The following is a 17,552-nucleotide window of genomic DNA, read 5'->3' on the forward strand; positions in this document are numbered from 1 at the left end:
AGTATAAGACCAGCTTTGAAAGGCTCTCACATGTTTTTCTGGCCACCTTTGCTTTGGAACAAGGATGAGACAGTTTCATTACTCATGAGGGTCCTCTGGTTTCTTAGCGTTGTTACTAAACCAAATGCATGGGACAAACCCATCCACTTCTCACGCTCAGTGGCTCACAATGAGAACTGGGAAGATGGCTCAGTGGATAAAGTATGAACACTGGGACCTGAGCTCAGTTTCCCTGTCCCCACATACAGTTCAGTCACCTCCAGTATTAGGGGAGGGAGCAATGCAAGCAGATCCTGGGATCTCCATGCCTGATCGTTCTAGCCAACATGGTGAGCTCCAGGTTCAGGAACCCTGTCTGAAAAAGTAAGGTGGAGAACATGAAGCATGTGTGTGCACATGCAAATACACACACACACCACATCATGGACAGAGAGAATCCATGGAAGAATGGCCATGTTTCTCCTTTCCTTGGGAACCAAAACAAAACAGCACTAGGTTACTTTCCAAGGCTGTCACCCACTAGGCCATATGGATTCTCTCCTGCAGTGGTCCTTTGCTCTCACCTGCATGCACATCCTCGTACCGGGCTGGCTTCCCTGCATGTCAGCCCCATGGCAGGTACACTCTGAGGTCACACCCTAGATCTCTAGCCGCCGATCCATCTGTGAGTCCTGTCAAGCCCTCTGCACTGTAAAGGTGATGTTGTTTGCCCCCATGGCTAAGTTCTCTGGCATAGGTGACCTTAAGCAATGGCGGTCACGTGAGTATGCTGGCCCCATCTCCTGAGTGCTTTCAAAGCAGGTGGGGTTCAAGGAAGAACTCCCCCGTGCCTTTGCTGCCTTGATGGCGGTGGGGCTGCTGACAAGTCACACAGAGTCCTGTGGTCTTCAGAGCCAATGAGAAAGCTAGAAGTAGCCAAAGCCTGGCTGCTCCATCTGCCCCATTTGCTCAGGTGGGTCTCTAGGCCTGGGAGGCTTGGCCCCTGTGGCTACCTCTCTTCTCACGTGAGTCTCTACTGGAATACTGGTTCCCAGAGTCCCGCCTTGACCATGTTCTCTCAAGTTGTTAAGCATGGAGAAGAGTTGCCAGCATTGGACAAGGAATTCTCACATATGGTATCCATCACCCAGAACCTCCCAGCGTGGGCACTTAGACACATTTGCTTCATCATCCAGGCACAAAGATCCTTCCTGGCACTTGGAGCCAGCTGTCAATCTGGTTCCCTATGACCCAGGACTCTATACTGTGTGTTTTCTCCAAGCAAGGACATTGTCTTGTATAACCACTAAAGCTGCCAAAACCAGGAAATTCACTGATACACCTCAGTGAAATCCTCAGGAGCCCAGACAAATGCGGCCAATTATTCCAGTACTGAAGCCTTTTAACATGTGAAAGATGCCTCTGGAATGTAATGGCCACTTGGTGCTGACTGACTTCTTTTAGGTTGCCCTGACTCTGGATGCATCTCTCAGTTTTGCTTTTTGTTTCATGGTTGTGATATTCAAGGTCATGTATCCTGTGGACACAAAGTAAAAACTCTTGACTGCAGAGCTGTGTCTCTAGGCCCTTGTGATAGAATCTTGGATCACTTAGTCAAACTGGCCACAGCCCTGCTCTCCCCCTGTGAGGTCAGCCTCCATTCAGCACACAAGAGCTTTATGGAAGTGACACAGGGTGGGCTTTAAAATGTATAACTTGGGTCTGGAGGCCTGGCTCAGCAGGCAAAGGCGAGTACTGCTCTTTCTGGGAACCAGAGTTCAGTTCCCAGCACCCATGGAAAGTGGCTCACAGCCACCCATAACTCCAGCTCCAGGGAGATCTGACTCTGCACCTGTGTACACACACACACACACAATCACTCACCCATGCATACACACACACACCAAAGAGAGAGACACACACAGACAGACACACACATAATCACTCACCCATGCATTCGCACACTCCCTCCACACACACACACACCAAAGAGAGAGAGAGACACATAATCACTCACTCATATAAACACACACACACAAAACAAGAGACACACACATAATCACTCACTCATGCAAACACATACACACAACAAAGAGATACACACACAGACAGACACACACATAATCACTCACTCAAGCATGCATACACACACACACACACACACACACACACACACACAGAGAGAGAATATGGAAGTCACCACAACAAATCTTCACCCAATGGGATTAGTTTTAGCATCCAAGAATGATCTTTGTTTTGTCGTTGAGATGGCGATAGATACTTCCGTCATTCATGAGATGCTGGAATATTTCACTCACTGATACTCAGAGCGTGATGCCCCATCTCTGTTTGTTGCTGGGACTCAGTAACTTTCCCAAGCCCTGGTTCATTTCCATGGATGCAGGCATGGGCTCTCTCTGCTACAAGTTCTCACACTACTGCTCTTAGGACTTCCCATGGCCAGGATGTGACATATTTGCAAGAATGCTTAGGAAAATGGTTTGAGGAATGTCCCCAAAGGGTCCATTCTGATGGAGGCTTGGTACTCAAGGCCACTGTATTGGACTCTTGAGAGACAGGCCTAGAGCCAGGTCTCAGGGTCATTGGGGGTGTGGTCTTGCCAAGCGGTTCATATGCCATACCTAAGGCACTCTCTCGTCAAGGGAGCAGGCCCAGCCTCTAAACTCTCCCCTGGCTTCTGGTATGAGATGTGACTGCCTCATTCTGCACTTGCTCCTGACTTGTGACACTGTCTGACTGACTGACATCAGAGCCCATGCCAGCAAGGCCATCTGATAGACATTTTGAACCTCCAAAACAGTATGCTAAATAACCTGTTCTTCATAAGTAGCCTGAATCCAGAGTTTTAGCTCTGTTTGGCTTTTATTTTGGTGGGCGGATGTGTGCTCATGTGAATACACACGTGTGTGCATTGACATATGCACATGTAAGCATATGTGTATGTGTTAGCCAAAGGTCAATCTTGGGTGTCATTGCTCAGGAACTGTATACCTTGTACTTTTTAGTATTTATTATATGTGTGTGTGTGTGTGTGTGTGTGTGTGTGTGTGTGTGTGTGCATTCCTGACTATGTGTCTGTATACTCACATATATGCAGTGCCTGAGGACAGAAGAGGGCATCAGATCCCCTGGACCTAGAGTTACAGACAGTTGCGAGCTGCCATGTGGATGCCAGGAACTGGACCCTGGTCCTGTGGAAGAGCAGCCAGACATGCTCTTGATGTCTGAGCCATTTCTCCAGCCCCTCACCCTGTTCTTTGAGGCAGAATCTCTCATTGACCTGGAGTTTGCTAAGTAGGCTGGCTGGCTGGCCAGCAAGCATCACAGAACGAGCATATACCACCACATGGTTCCTAGGGAGTCTAACTTGGGTCCTGATCCTAGCACGGCAACCACTTCCCTGACTTAGCTATCTCCCAGGACCTGCTTTGATTTTCTACACAAGGTCTCCTTTATGTAGCCCAGTTTGATCCCAAACTCAAAGCAATCCTTCTGCCTCGATATCCTGAGTGCCAAGATTCCATGTCTGTCTACCACACCTTGTTAGTGTTTTATACCAGTGATGGAAACATCACAAATCATCGTGTGTCAAGCTCAGTGGCTCCAGCTCTGATCTGCAGAGTGGGCCTCATCTACCCTTCTGCTTCCTCGGTTTGCAGTTCCCTTCTTTGTTGATAAGTAACCTGGCTTTCCTTATTCTTGATACATGGATCTGCCTGCTCAGCCACAACTGGTACCCTGCCCTAACAGCTGGCTTTTCTCTTTGCTCCCAAGTACTGCCACCACCTCCAACAAACAATGATGAAGGTAAGCAGAAGAAGGAAGCCAGCCGAACAATTTATTTTAAAGTAGCAATATAGTCACAGGGCTGGAAAGATACTTCTTAGCATCCATGGCTGGGACGCTCACAGCCACCCATGACTCTAGTTCCAGGATTTCCTATGCCTCTGGTCTCTGCAGACATCTGCACTAACACGCACACCCCACCCTCACCCCCCCATACACACTTCTGTAAAGTAATATATTTATTTTGTATAAACACCATTGAGAAGTACATAAAGTCCCCATCCCACCATGAAGCTTCATTCATTAGCTTATTTTCTACCAGCTAATACAAATTTCTTATTCAGGTGTATGTTTTGTTTTGTCTGAGACAGGGTCCCACCATGGTAGCAGGGTCTCACTAGGGTAGCTCTGGCTGGTCTAGAACTCACTATGTAGACCAGACTGGCCTTGAACTCACAGAGTCCCACCTGTTTCTGTCTCCCGAGTGCTGGGATTGAAGGCTTGTGCCCCATGCCTGGCATGAGTAGGTTTTCATTTTGTTCCCTTTTATACAAACTTGTCCTTACATTCTTTTCCTCATTTGTCAATACATCATGGAGAGCTTTTTAAAGCAATGCATTAAGCATTATTTTATCTTTCCAGTGACTGTATAATATTCTACTGTCTGCATATTCCAACTTCAGTTAGTGATTTCCTATATAATAGATATTTAGATTGCTCCTAATATTTTGCTAGGCCAGACAAGCTTGCAATAAAAAGAGTTTAGTATATTCAGTTTATGAATATACAGACACATTCAGAAATGGGATTGCTGGTCTTTTCTGTTATATATCTAGTGATTGGAAGCTTAATAGTTTGTCTTTCCTCTTAGAAAGTAAGTACTGTTCACTACTGTGTTCTCAGCATCAAAACCATCAGGACACAGAAAACATTTGACGCACATGTATTCATTAAGTGGATGAATGAATGAATGGGCCGTGCTCTCTGAGTCTGAACTGGATGTCCAAGCATTTATGTGCACTGGCTGTATACTCAGTGCTATGTACTCTTTGCTGATTTTCCAGACACTCCTGGGAGGTCAGGGCTGCTTGGGGCTACCAAGTCCGTGACTATGCTGAGGTCACACAGTTAGCCTAGACCAAGCCACCACTTCTGACTGAACAGCATCCGACTCTGTAGTGTACCCCACTGACCACATTTCTCAGCCTCCAACCCCACATGGACCCGACCTGCCTTGGCCAGACCTCCTTACTCTCCTGGTCCCATAGTCTCCTTGTAGCTTCTCCCCCAGCCAAAGGCATCTGCCCCAACCCTCAGCCGGCACAGGCCAAGACCAAGGATGGAAGCCATCATTTCCATACAGCTGTCCCTGGGATCTGAGCCTGGGGAGCCCCTCCATTTTCATTGAAAAGGCTGAATTGTCTTGGCATTTTGGGGGCTGCCTGGGCGGGGCCTGGGGAGGCTATTATCCTACATTATCTCACTCCCCTGCCCCTGAAAAGAGCCTTGACTGCCCCTCCCTCCCCTCCGCAGCCTTTTACACTTAATTACCTCACTCCTCACCAGCAGCCTTCAGAGGGACCACAACTGGGGCGTGAGTAATCCCGCCCCCCACACCCAGCCTGTCTGCTAGGAGGGAATCACCCTGTGGCCTGGAAAGAAAGGAACAGACTGTGTATGTAGGCCTTCCAGCCCGAGGACTCTGGGGCTGCTGCCACAAGGGGCAGGCGCTGACCCCAGACTCCCCGATGGCCTTTGCCAGTCCTGGTGTCAGGCTCTCCACCTTCCTGGTCCCAGATTGTGAGCTGGGACTTTCCAGGCTGCAGAAGACATGTATACACGTGTGCGCGCGCGCATGCATGTGCACACACACACACACACACACACACACACACACACGTCTTACTGCCTTGCTTTCAAAACAGGAGGCAGGCTGAACTCCATCCCCAGAGCAGCCTGCATCACGCTGTGCAAACATGGCTTCCAGGGTTGAAGCTCCCTCATCTTGCAGCAAATGCCTTGTGATCCTTTCTTTCCCCTGGGCTCTACTCTTTAGTGTGCTGGAAGGGTCACTGGGCCCTGAGAGCCCTTTCTTATTCTCCAGCTGCTAGACATAGACACTGTCTGTCAAAAGACAGGGAAAGAGTGAGGGAGGGAGGGAGTCTGAATGCATCTTCCTTTGCTAGTGTTGGGCCCAGGTCCTACTGGGGAGCCATTGCTGGAATATAGTAACTGGGAGTGAAGAGCCCATGGTGTAGGAATGGACCTGCTGGGAAGGTCTGCTCTGGCAAAGTGGATCCTTGGATCAGCCTCCCCTAAGCCATCCTATCCCAGGCTGTAGGCTCCTGGCTTTGGTGCTCAGGAGCCCTGATGACCTGGAGCATCTCAGGTCAAAGCTGCTTCTTTGCCCCCAGTGGCCCAGGTTAGGGAGACCTCCATCACTGAGAGTCACTAATGACACTCCCATGTCACCATGGGTCACCACTGTCACCCCCGCCCCCCCAGTAAGATGGTGCAGCTGGGGCCGAGAAGCAGCTGTTCCTCTCCTGCATCAGATGTGGGCTCTGCCACCTCTCAGGCTGCACAGCTCAGCCCCCATCTCCTTCCCAGAACCACAGTAAGGAATTTCGAAGGTGGTGGGTGGTAGGAAGGATGCATTTGATAGTCAGCAAAGCCTGTGGGTCCTCTTTCAGAATAATGGCTTTAAATTAATAAAGTACATCATGTTTCGAAGGAAACCAATTATGTAGGAACAGTTATCAAAATATTAAAAACACAATTGCACTGGAGGAGTATACATGCCTCTTTATGCCATTTTGTAACGTGATTTTGCAAATAGCCATTGTTGCCTTGAAGTTGTCATAAACATAAAACATCAGACTGGGGAGATAGCTCCACCAATAGAGCAATTGCCTTGCAAGCACAAGGATCTAAGTTCAATCCCCAGACCCACAGTTTAAAAAAACTTGAGTGTGATTCAGTGTGTCTGTAATTCTAGTGCTGGCCAGGCAGAAACAGGCTAATCTATGGGGCTTGCTAGTTACCCAGCCTAACAAAGATGGCACAGCGGTTACGGGCACTGACTGTTCTTCCAGAGGTCCTGAGTTCAATTCCCAGCAACCACATGGTGGCTCACAACCATCTGTAATGGGATCCAATGCCCTCTTCTGGCATGCATGAAGGCAGCTATAGTGTACTCATATAAATAAAATAAACAAATAATTCTTTTTTAAAAAAGCCTCAGTCCAGTGAGAAACTGTTTTGCCAAAAGAGAGAGAGAGAGAGAGAGAGAGAGAGAGAGAGAGAGAGAGAAGGGGAGGGGAGGGGAGGGGAGGGGAGGGGAGGGGAGGGGAGGGGAGGGGAGGGGAGGGAAGGGAAGGGAAGGGAAGGGAAGAGAAGAGAAGAGAAGAGAAGAGAAGAGAAGAGAAGAGAAGAGAAGAGAAGAGAAGAGAAAAGAGAAAAGTGGTCTGTAACTGAGACATAACTCCCTAGGCTGCACACACACACACACACACACACACACACAACATACACACAACCAGAACACAAGCACACACACATACACACACATATACACACAAACACACATATACACCACACATACAACCAGAACACAAGCACACACACATACATACACATATACATACAAACACACATATACACCACACACACGCATATACACACAAACACACATATACACCACACACACACACAACCAGAACACAAGCACACATACATACACACACATATACACACAAACACACATATACACCACACACACACAACAAACACACAATCAAAACACAAGCACACACATACATACACACACACACACACACACACACCCCACACACACCTAAAACTTCTATCATAGGATAGGAACACATTCCTGATTTCTATCCCTGACAAAGTCACAGATCCTGCTACTATAGTGTCTAAGCCTGTAATCACAAGGGTAGGGAGGGTGAGCTTGAGATGGAGATCGGTCTAGTTAAAGTGGAATACTTGCCAGGAATCCTGTTGCCCACCTGTAATTCTAGCACTCAAGAAGCAGGAGAAGGCAGGAGAAGGCAGTGGTGGCGCACGCCTTTAATCAGAGCACTTGGGAGGAAGAGGCAGGCAGATTTCTGAGTTCGAGGCCAGCCTGGTCTACAAAGTGAGTTCCAGGACAGCCAGGGATATACAGAGAAACCCTGTCTCGAAGAAAAAAAAAAACAAAAAACAAAAAACAAACAAAAACCAAAAAAAAAAAAAAAAAAAAGAGAGAGAGAGAAGCAGGAGAATTGCTGGAAGTTCTGGCCAACAATCCTGACACTGTCTCATTAGAAACAAAAAAAAAGTTATGCTTTGTTCTCAGACTGGAAGCTTACAATCGACTATAACTCTAGTCCCCTGTTCTGGTCTCCTCAGGCACCAAGCATGCAAGCAGTGCACTTACATATATGTAAACACTCACACACAAAACATAGAAAAAAGAAACAACTCTCAAATTTGTAATGCCTTCCTATCTAAGTTAATGGTAGCCTTTCTGATTTCTTTGTATGAATTCTAGACTTAGGGGAATAGAAACATGTCAGCACTTTGCTTCCTATTTCTTTACAGACATCACTAGTCAGTTACCACACTCTTTCTACCGAACTCAAACTCAGTTCAGGGGGATCTCAATACCAGCACCTGCTACCTAGCCCCCAAAGTTCTGCTCTTAAGCTGGAATTGACTTGCCATTCCTGGAAGGCAGGTGTTAAAGTTAGTAACAATGCAGAGAATAAAAATAACACTTGAGAACAGGGGAAACAACACACACTTAAGAAGTGTGGTTGGGGGCACTAGAGAAATATCTTAGAGGACAAATTAAAAGCAGTAGCTGCTCTTCCAAAGGACCCCAGTTTGGCTGACATCCAGTTTCTCGATGAGGGCAGAGAAAGGGGTACTGCATTGGCGACTGGGGTGGTGCTGATAGCAGCCGACAGACCCCATCTCCTATTGACAGTGGTTGTAGATTTTCAGGGTCAGCACTACTGACTTAACAAAACTTAATTATCTGGGGCTGGCAAGAAAGCTCAGAGAGAAACTCTGAGGTCTTTAAACTCTTAAGTGTACATATGTATAGACAGACAGACAAATATACATTTGATGGATGGAGCAGAGTCCTAACAGCCACACTTTATGTTTTTCTTTTAGTATTTTTATACCTTCTTAGACAAACATTCTTCTAAAATTACCTCCTAGATAAAATGTTACACAAAAAGGGAGTTACAGAAGGGTGGTGATACTAAGTTCAAAGCAGTGTTTCATTGTATAAGCTCATTATAAGTTCAAAGCAACAGTTTCAGATGACCTTGCTTTATCATATTGCACACCTGTGGCTTAATCCTTGGACCTGATCTAGAATGAATGTTTTTCCTTGATCATAAGTCTGTTCCAAGCCTATTTCTCTTCTTAGTGTAATTTATGAAAGCTTATCATGCAATCTTTACTTACTGTTCTATGAGGAGGGAGCACATTCTAGATTCTAACTTTATTACATCTTTCTGGCAAAACAACTAAAACCATCTCCTTAAACTTTCTTCCTAAGATTAGTTGAATCAAATCAGGAAGGCTATAAAGTCATTAATTCATCGAAACAGCATTGATTCATGAAAGTTCATCCTCACGTTGATCTGCAGGAAATTTGCCCAATAGGGTGGACTGATGCCCAGGAATCATTTGACTATGTAATAGTGGCAGGAAAGGCATATCAGCAGCGAGAAGCAATCCTTGGACAAAGTTTATGGGCACATACCTTTCCAAAGTACCCATCATAGCCATGCAAATGGTGGGGCATCTCCAGGAAACTCACTTGCTTGCCATAGCCTTTCCTAGATGACTTCTGCTCAGTGTAATTCCTAGGACCCATATAGTGGCTCATAACTGTCAGCAGCTCAAGTTCTAGGGGATCAGATGTCTTTTTCTGAACTCTCTGGGCACTAGCCACATGCATGATACACAGACATACATGCAGGCAAAACACCCATGCACATACAATAAAAGTAATTTTAAAAAAAAAACAGAAAAAAAAAAAGAAAAAGAAATATGTGGTTGGGAGTAAAGACAGGGCATTTTCTTTCTCCTTGTGCCTTCTCATCTGTCTCTGGAATTCTGCACTCAGTTCTGAGTCCTTTCTTTTGAGAACATCAGCCAACTGGAACAGGGCTTAAGGAAGTAATCAGGATGCACAGACTCCTGTCTTGTGCTTCCGATGGGATCACACATGGACACACACTGAGACTGTTCCCTGAGATTTCATGTGAGAAACTTGACACCAATATGAGCATGCCCAGGCTCTTCCCTGGATGTGTGGACAGAGGAACTGGAGATCTACATACCCCAGAGGTGCCATCTGAGCTGGAAGCATAGAGTCTGGACACAAGAAACCAGTTACCACAGGGCCAGAAGCATGGAGGAAAAAAACTCCTTGGGCCCTAAAGCACAAGAGTGGAACTGTACCAGAGTGACTGGAACATCTCTCATCTCTTACCTGAGTTTGGGTGATGTAACTGTTCCTGTCTAGGGGAAAGTACAAAGAGGAAGGTCTCTGGCCAGGGTATCTGGCTTTTTAGTAGCATCAGAACAGATATGAACCAAGATCACCCATGCCTTTAGCTCCTGTGTGCCCATCCCTCTGCATCTGTTATGAGATAAAGGGAAGAAGGCTGGACAGTGGGGACATGGGAGGGGTCTGACCCTTAGGAGTCATCTACCCTACCAAGTTTGGGGTCAAGTACAGGTGAATATTGATAGTCTCCGGATTTCTCCAGAGTCCAGCTGGTTTGTGAGCAAAGCAGAAAGCAGGAGGCAGAGCCAGAGGTGCTGAGTGGGGTTGATTCCTCTGTGCCAGAAACCCTGGGAGCCCCAGAAATGCCAACTCTGCAGCTCTGACAGCCGCCTTCACATCTGCCATGGATGGTTCTGAGCTCAGCTAGTGCGGAAGAGAGAGAGGGAGGCAGGAGAGGCCATCACTGGTGCTGAGAGCCAATCTTGACCTGGCAGGGAGCCCAGCTAATTCAGGGAAGGCACCCTGCTGCCTCCTGCCTCAGTTTCTCCAGCTGTCAAATGGGGATGAGAAGTGTTGGTGTCCAGACCTCTGAGGATGTTCAGGTAATGATCCATTTTTATTGAAGGCTGACACTTCTCTAAGCCTAACAAGGCAACTGCTACCATGGGCTTCAGTCTACTAAGGTGCAAAAGCGATCAGCTCAGTCACCCACTGGAAAAGGCAGTACTGGGGTTAAAATTTGGCTTGCTGAATTCAAAGTCCACAGCACTTAAGCTGGGCAGTAATCGTGCAAGCTTTTAATCCCAGCACTTTGGAGGCAGAAGCAGGCAGATGTCTGTGAGTTGGAGACCAGCCTCAATTACAGAGAGAGAGAATCCCAGGACAGCCAGGGTTACAGAGAAAAACCCTGTCTTGGAAAAGAAAACAGCCATAAAAATGGTTTGCAATGCCCCAGGCCCTTGTTTTGAGCCTCTGATCCGCCTCACTTGCTTGCATGTGAAGCTCTCCTACCGGAGTTTGAGCCACACACATTCAGACCAGCTGGTGGGGAGCCCTGTCCCAAGTCCCCTGGCCCTGCAGAGTCTGGCGATCAGCCTCCCACCAGCCAGTCTCTTCCAAAAGACCTCAGCAAGGTGCTGAAATGTGAGCATTTCAGGGACAGAAATATCTCCAACTTTGAAGGAAAGACACTTGGCAGGGTGTCGGAGCCAGGGCAGGGATCCAATGATCTCCCAACACTCGGGGAAAGCAGCGCAAGCACTCAAAGTACCACCTGGCCTTGGCCAAAGGTGAGCAGAGGGGCGTGGTCACTGGCAACGTAGTCTTTCTTTTGACTGATTGCTGAGCTTCCACTCTTGCCCAGCAAGAGGTTGATGGGGATATGATGAACGCAGCAGACGTGGGAGGGGAGGGGCTTTTCTTGCAGGAGTCCACCCACTCACCCAGCGCTGGCATATTGGGTCTCTTAGAGAGAAGCTCTGGTGATGTATGATGAAGGCTTTGTAGCCAAGCTGTCTGATCAGACCTAAGGCAGGTTCTCAGCTGGGTCTCCTTGGGTGAGTCAAAGCACCTCTCTGAGCCTTGGTTCCTTTATCTGCAAAATGGGGAGGGTGATACAATGATAATGTAAGGTGATCAGCATGGAGTGCTGGCTTGGGCTCCTGGAACACAGTAGGCACTCAGAAACGTCTGTTTGCATTATTGCCCTTTGTAGCTTTGAAATGTGTTCTCTACTCCCCACCCTTCACCCTTTGTGTCACCCTGCAAAGAGAAAGGCTAAGAGGGCTCTATAGGCAGTGGGGAAAGAATGCATACAGGGCCTTGAAGTGGGAGACCTTAGGGAACTTAGGAGCTTCAGGGGGGTTGGGACTCCATCATACCCTGAGCCACCCTGGTAGGCTTTTTCCTGAAGCCTGCAAGGGATCTGAAGGTCTGAGTCAATAGTAGTGAAAACGCAAATGTTCCCAGAAATCTCTGCCCAGGTTTTTGCAGCTGGAGAGGAGGCAGTGTGGTGGAGTGGTGAGGGTCCAACGTCTAGAGTAGACTGCTTGAGGAGAATTGTGATTCACCATGGAACAGGCTGTGAAACCTAGGGCAAGTTACTCTCTCTGAACTCAATTTTCCTTGCTGTTAAAATGGGCCCAGTGATACTGTCTGCCTTCCAGGGTAAGTGTAAGAATTAAGTACCGTTTGCAAAGTACATAGATCTGTCCCTGGCATGCAGCCTGGAACTCTGTGTTTACAATATGAATAAAAGAAAGCATGGGGTAGGGTGTCCTTGGACTTTTCTCTGGTTTGAGTTCTCTGACATCCTCCATTCACAGCCCCTTCGCCATCCACTATAGTGTCCAGCGGCAACCTCAGGACTAACCTCTCAATCCCAGGTGGGATTCCTCCACCGGAAGTTAGGTTTGCCAGGTGGGGTTCTCTCACCGGAAGTCGGGTTGCCAGGACTTCTGAGCCACCACAGCCAGAGTTGCTCTGCTTCGATGTTTCTTTCTGCCTCTTCTGGCTTTCCAGCGCCAGACTACAACCCTGTGGAGACTCTCCTCCCGTGGTCACAGGGGGAGACCCCCTCCTTGGCTTCACTCCACCCTCACATCTGCTTCTGGGAAAGAGACACAAGCAGGAATGGTGTCTCTCAAGTCTCTGAAGACCAGGGTATGGCTTTGAGATGCTTTCGGTTTATCCCTCACCCTCCTCAAAGGAGGAGGGTCTGGATAAAATGCACTTGAGACACAGGGCAGAGTGCACGCCGCTTCCTGGAGAAAGAGCCCCATCAGTGCAGGGCGGATGCTTTTGTGGCCACTCTGCTCCTTGGAATTCATACAGAATTCCATTATCAGCTCCTGACAGCAGCTCAAGGACCATCTTGTCCCTTTCCCATTCAACAGACAGGGTCCAGAAGGGAGAGGGAATGGAGAAGAGTATGGTATGGACCTAGCTCTCAGCTCCCATGATTGTGTTCCTTCTGGCCCCTAGAGTTAAAGGTGAAAATCCCTGATGCCCACCCCCTTGTCACAGCTATGCTGGGTGACCTCAAAGCATACTGCCAGCCATCTAAGGTCACACAGCTGAGACTTCTGTCCAGATGCAAGGCAGGACAGAGGGAGATGCTGGGAGGACAGAGCAGGCTAGGCAGGCAGACTTAAAACAAGTCTGGGAAGGACATAGGCAGGGGGCTATATAGCTATGGGACATGCCTCTGCTGCTCTGCCTTTGGACCAAGAAGTCTTGAGCCAGTCATTCACCCGAGTCCGCCCAGCTGGCCAGTAACAGGGCCTTCCCCCAGGAGGCTGTGCCAAGGCTTAGGCAACTGGAGATCCTGTGTGTGCTCTGCTCTGAGCACTGCACCAGTGTGCTGGCATTTGGTTGTCACTGTAACCTTGCAGCAATGCCATCGCCTCCAAGTCAGAAGGATGATATGGATATCCTGACATGCTTTGCTGAACTTAATTTCTTTAATTTGGAGGAATATAGTTAGAAACATTCCAGAGGAGTGTTTGTTGGACTGAACTGTTGTGTGTGTGTGTGTGTGTGTGTGTGTGTGTGTGTGTCCTGTGGGGGAAATAGAAAAGGGAGTATGAAGTCACGGTGTAAGTTCCGGCCGCCACCTTCCTTTCAGTGCCTATTTGTTCAGATGTGGGCTTACACTTGCAAAGCAACTGAGAGGGATTTCTGGATTCTGCATCCTTCACTCAGCGTAAAGCCATGTGCTCTCCCTATGTGGGCATCCACATCCTTAGAGGTCTTCCTGGAAACTTGTCTCCACTCAAGCCAATTGGGATTCTCACTCTGACTTCAATACTGTAGCTGATGCCCTTGGGAATAGAGTGCTTTTTTAATTTATGTGACTTGGGGACAAGTGGTAAGCTCCTATTGGGAAAGATGGAACAGAAGTCTCTTCTTGGTGTCCTTTGTGCCAAAGCTATAAGTTTAGCATTATCCTACAGAGGTGCTTTGAACCTTGGGTCCTCACATTTCTTCTTAATTGCTGTCTAAGCTTCATTTCAGTTGCTGACAACAAAACATCAAGTTGTAGGATTTAGAGAGATGGCTCAGCAGTTAAGAGCAGTTATTGCTCTTGCAGGACACCTGGGTTCAGTTCCAGGGGGATCCAATGCCCTCTTCTGAGCTCTTCAGGCACCAGGCACACACATGGTGCACACACACACAATGCAGGCAAAACACTCATACACAAGGAGTCTAAAGCAACAGCAGAAGAAAGTTGGGGGAGACAGGCTTATTTCCACTCAGAATTCCAGGTTACAGTTTATAGTTGCAAGGAAGTCAAGACAGGGATTTGAAAGAACTAGCTACACTGAGAGTCAAGAGCAGAGAGAGAAATGGATTCGCAAGTGCTTATCTTCAGCTTACTTTTTTCTCTCCTATATGGTCCAGGACCTAAACCTTCAGTGAGCTGTAGTTTCCCACCTCAATTAATGCCATTAAGAAAAGCCTTTGCAGGCTCTACCAGAGGCCAAGCTGATCTAAACAATTCTTTATTGAGACACTCCAGGTGGTTCTCAACTGTGTCAAGTTGACAATTAAAACTAACCATCACAGCAGCTAAAGATGTCCGAGTCACCTCCTCAATGAGATCAAAGGTGTGGGACCTCACCCTGGATACTGGTGAACAGAGATACATCACCTCTGTGGAGACATTACTGGTCAGTGAATGCACAAGTCAATCTATGACCTGTCCAATGGGAAACCATGATGAAGAAGGAGTCCAGATCCAGCTCCCTCCTAGACATTGTGAACTCTTGGGACCTTGGTAAGCAATCTGGGGCTCTGTTCTGCTATCCCTGAGACAGGGGGTTGGTGTGGTGGAACCTTTGAACAGGCATAAGTGAGCTTCTTGTTACCTACTTGTTTTATTTGTCCTCAGTGTCCTGGGCACTCATAGAGAAAACAAAGTCCAAGACTTAGCACAGAACAAGGAACAAAGCACTAACACAAATGAGAGCCATAGCACGTAGACAGCCCCTTCTAGACAGAAGCCAGTGTTTCCCTGCATTCAACAAGGCCATCTAGTCTTGTGCTCAGTGTCACTGCTGTGCACCATTCTTCACTCACTCCAGGCTTTGTGAGCACTCCCGTGATCTGGCCCAGCCAGCGTCCTAGCTGCATCACCGCCCACTGCTCATTCTTCAAGTTCAAGCTCATTGCTGTCCCAGAACCTTTGAACCAGCAATGTCTTCTGGCACTGTCTTTGCTTGTTTTTTCCCCCCTATGGCTGGCTTGCATCTTGGCTAAGTGTCACCTCCCCTAGGGGATCTTTGTTGGCACTTTCTCTAAAGGCCCCAGCACTCTCCATCATTTGTGCTTAGGTTCCCTCCGCCCCCCTCAGCACTAAACACCCCTTTGGAAGGATAGAATTGACTTACACAGTCCCTGGTCAGTGTTTATTCACTGTCCTTGGCCATCAGCTCCAAGACAGTTAGGGACTAGGGGCACTTCCTATGCCAATCAGCATCCTAATCCCTTTATAGGTGACAACTCCTATAATGCTCTCAGCAACACCTGAGCCAGCAGCAAGCATTATTTCCATTTATAAATGCAGAAACTGAGGCACACATTAGCTGGGCAACTTGCCCAAGGTTCTACAGCTATATGGTAAGAGTGCTGGGAGACCCCAGTGCACATTGTTGGGAGTATGCTGTGTTATAGATAGGCATTCCTTACCTTATAGGATCAGAGACTGGTGGGCAAGCTGGCTTTGTCTACAATGGTAGAAGTCAAGGCCACCCTCTCTCTATAGGAGGGCTAAGTCTTGAGGATAATAGGGTTAGCTGGGGTAAAGGTTACCCTGTCATCTTTTAAAGAGTCCTAGAGGGTAGCCAGGCTAAGGAGCTGAAAGCAGACTCCTTGAGGCTGGAGGACAAGGTGATGAGGAGGAACATCAGTTAAGGGCTGAGGTCATCTGAGGAATAATAATAATAATAATAATAATAATAATAATAATAATAATAAATGTCCCAAGGGACAGGAAAGGATGCAATGTAGCCAGAAAAATAAGCAGAGACTCCCAGATTGTACAGAATCTTGGCAAGACCAGATACCCAACTGTTACTGGGAGATTTCTTAGCCACACTTCCAGGACTATCAGAGCCCTTGACTTCACCGTGCCAGAGGACACTTAAAGGTTTGAAAACTGCTGCTGACTCTCTGTGTGACTAGATCTTCCACTCCCAATTGACACTGGAGGACCCAGTCCCCAAGGACATCCCCACTCCATCAGCTTTACATCCATAATAGATGATATGGTCCAGGAAGAGCCCTGCATCCCCAGAGTCCAATACTGGTACTCCGGCACACTGACCTTATCCCACATTTGCTCTGGCTGATCCACCACCCCGGGGTTTGCCTGGCTGCCTCTGCGCCTTCCGGTTCCTTAGTTCCAAGGCATGGATGCGCTCCTAGATTTGGACTGGATTGGGGTGGGGTGGGGGGTCTACTTAGATCCATCCAGAGACAAAGGAGCTGACCTGCAAAGAGTTCCAGCAGGAGCCCCGCTCCCCCTCCCTTCCCCCTTCTCCCTTAGCAGTCCACGTGTCTCTATTGTCTGCTCCCCCGCTTCAGGGAAAGACACAGCCTCGGATGTGTCAAAACCACCACCCCCCGGCAGCAGGGAAATTAATTACTGGGCGATTTTCACTTCCTCTCGCAGCGCTCGCCTGAGCTAGGCACCGGAACAGGACCGGCTGAGCGAGGCCGTCATCGGCATGGGTGACCCGCTCCTTCCACCAGTTCTGAAGAAGAAAGTTGAATCCCAAACCCAACAGGGGGCTCTAGTAGGAGCCCAAGCTGGGGGCAGGGAGACTAGTTAGATCTGGGCATCCAGATTGCCACTTCAGAACTGGGGCAGAGGGAGCCGGCCACAGGCAGAGGGTGGTGGCTGGCCGGCTTACTCTTACATCCTCCCCCCCCCCCCCCCGTCCTAATGTGCCTGAATCCCACCTGCTCGGGCCGCTCATCCTTCAATCTTCTTGTCTTCTCCCTCTATTTAGCACCTTTCTTTCCCTTTCTTCGCATCCCCCTCAGGGTGTGTGTGGAGAGCATCCTTTTTGTTTGTGTGTCCTGATCTCGCTTTTTCTCTTGAGGGCGCCTGAGTGTTTTGCCACTTTCTCCCTGTGCCTTTCTTGTCTGTTTCTCCTGTCTTTTTGTCCTTCTCTCTCTCTCTCTCTCTCTCTCTCTCTCTCACACACACACACACACACACACACAC

At 48.1% G+C, this 17,552-nt stretch overlaps 1 long non-coding RNA gene across 3 annotated transcripts; it reads right to left on the bottom strand.

Annotated features, from left to right (window-relative positions):
* Nucleotides 1-10,914: 10,914 nt before the first annotated feature.
* Nucleotides 10,915-17,504, bottom strand: AA387200. 3 transcript variants are annotated; one of them, XR_375122.2, is made up of 4 exons: nt 17,285-17,370; nt 16,647-16,754; nt 12,693-12,929; nt 10,915-11,915 (listed from the first exon to the last, which is right to left on the bottom strand). It is a non-coding gene; the product is annotated as an expressed sequence AA387200 (long non-coding RNA). The 3 variants fall into 3 exon arrangements; XR_866857.1 differs by having other exon boundaries at nt 16,010-16,754; XR_375121.3 differs by lacking the exon at nt 16,647-16,754 and having other exon boundaries at nt 17,285-17,504.
* Between the last annotated feature and the right edge of the window lie 48 nt (nt 17,505-17,552).

Source organism: Mus musculus, chromosome 2 (assembly GCF_000001635.26).
Source record: "Mus musculus strain C57BL/6J chromosome 2, GRCm38.p6 C57BL/6J".
NCBI classification, from domain to species: domain Eukaryota; kingdom Metazoa; phylum Chordata; class Mammalia; order Rodentia; family Muridae; genus Mus; species Mus musculus.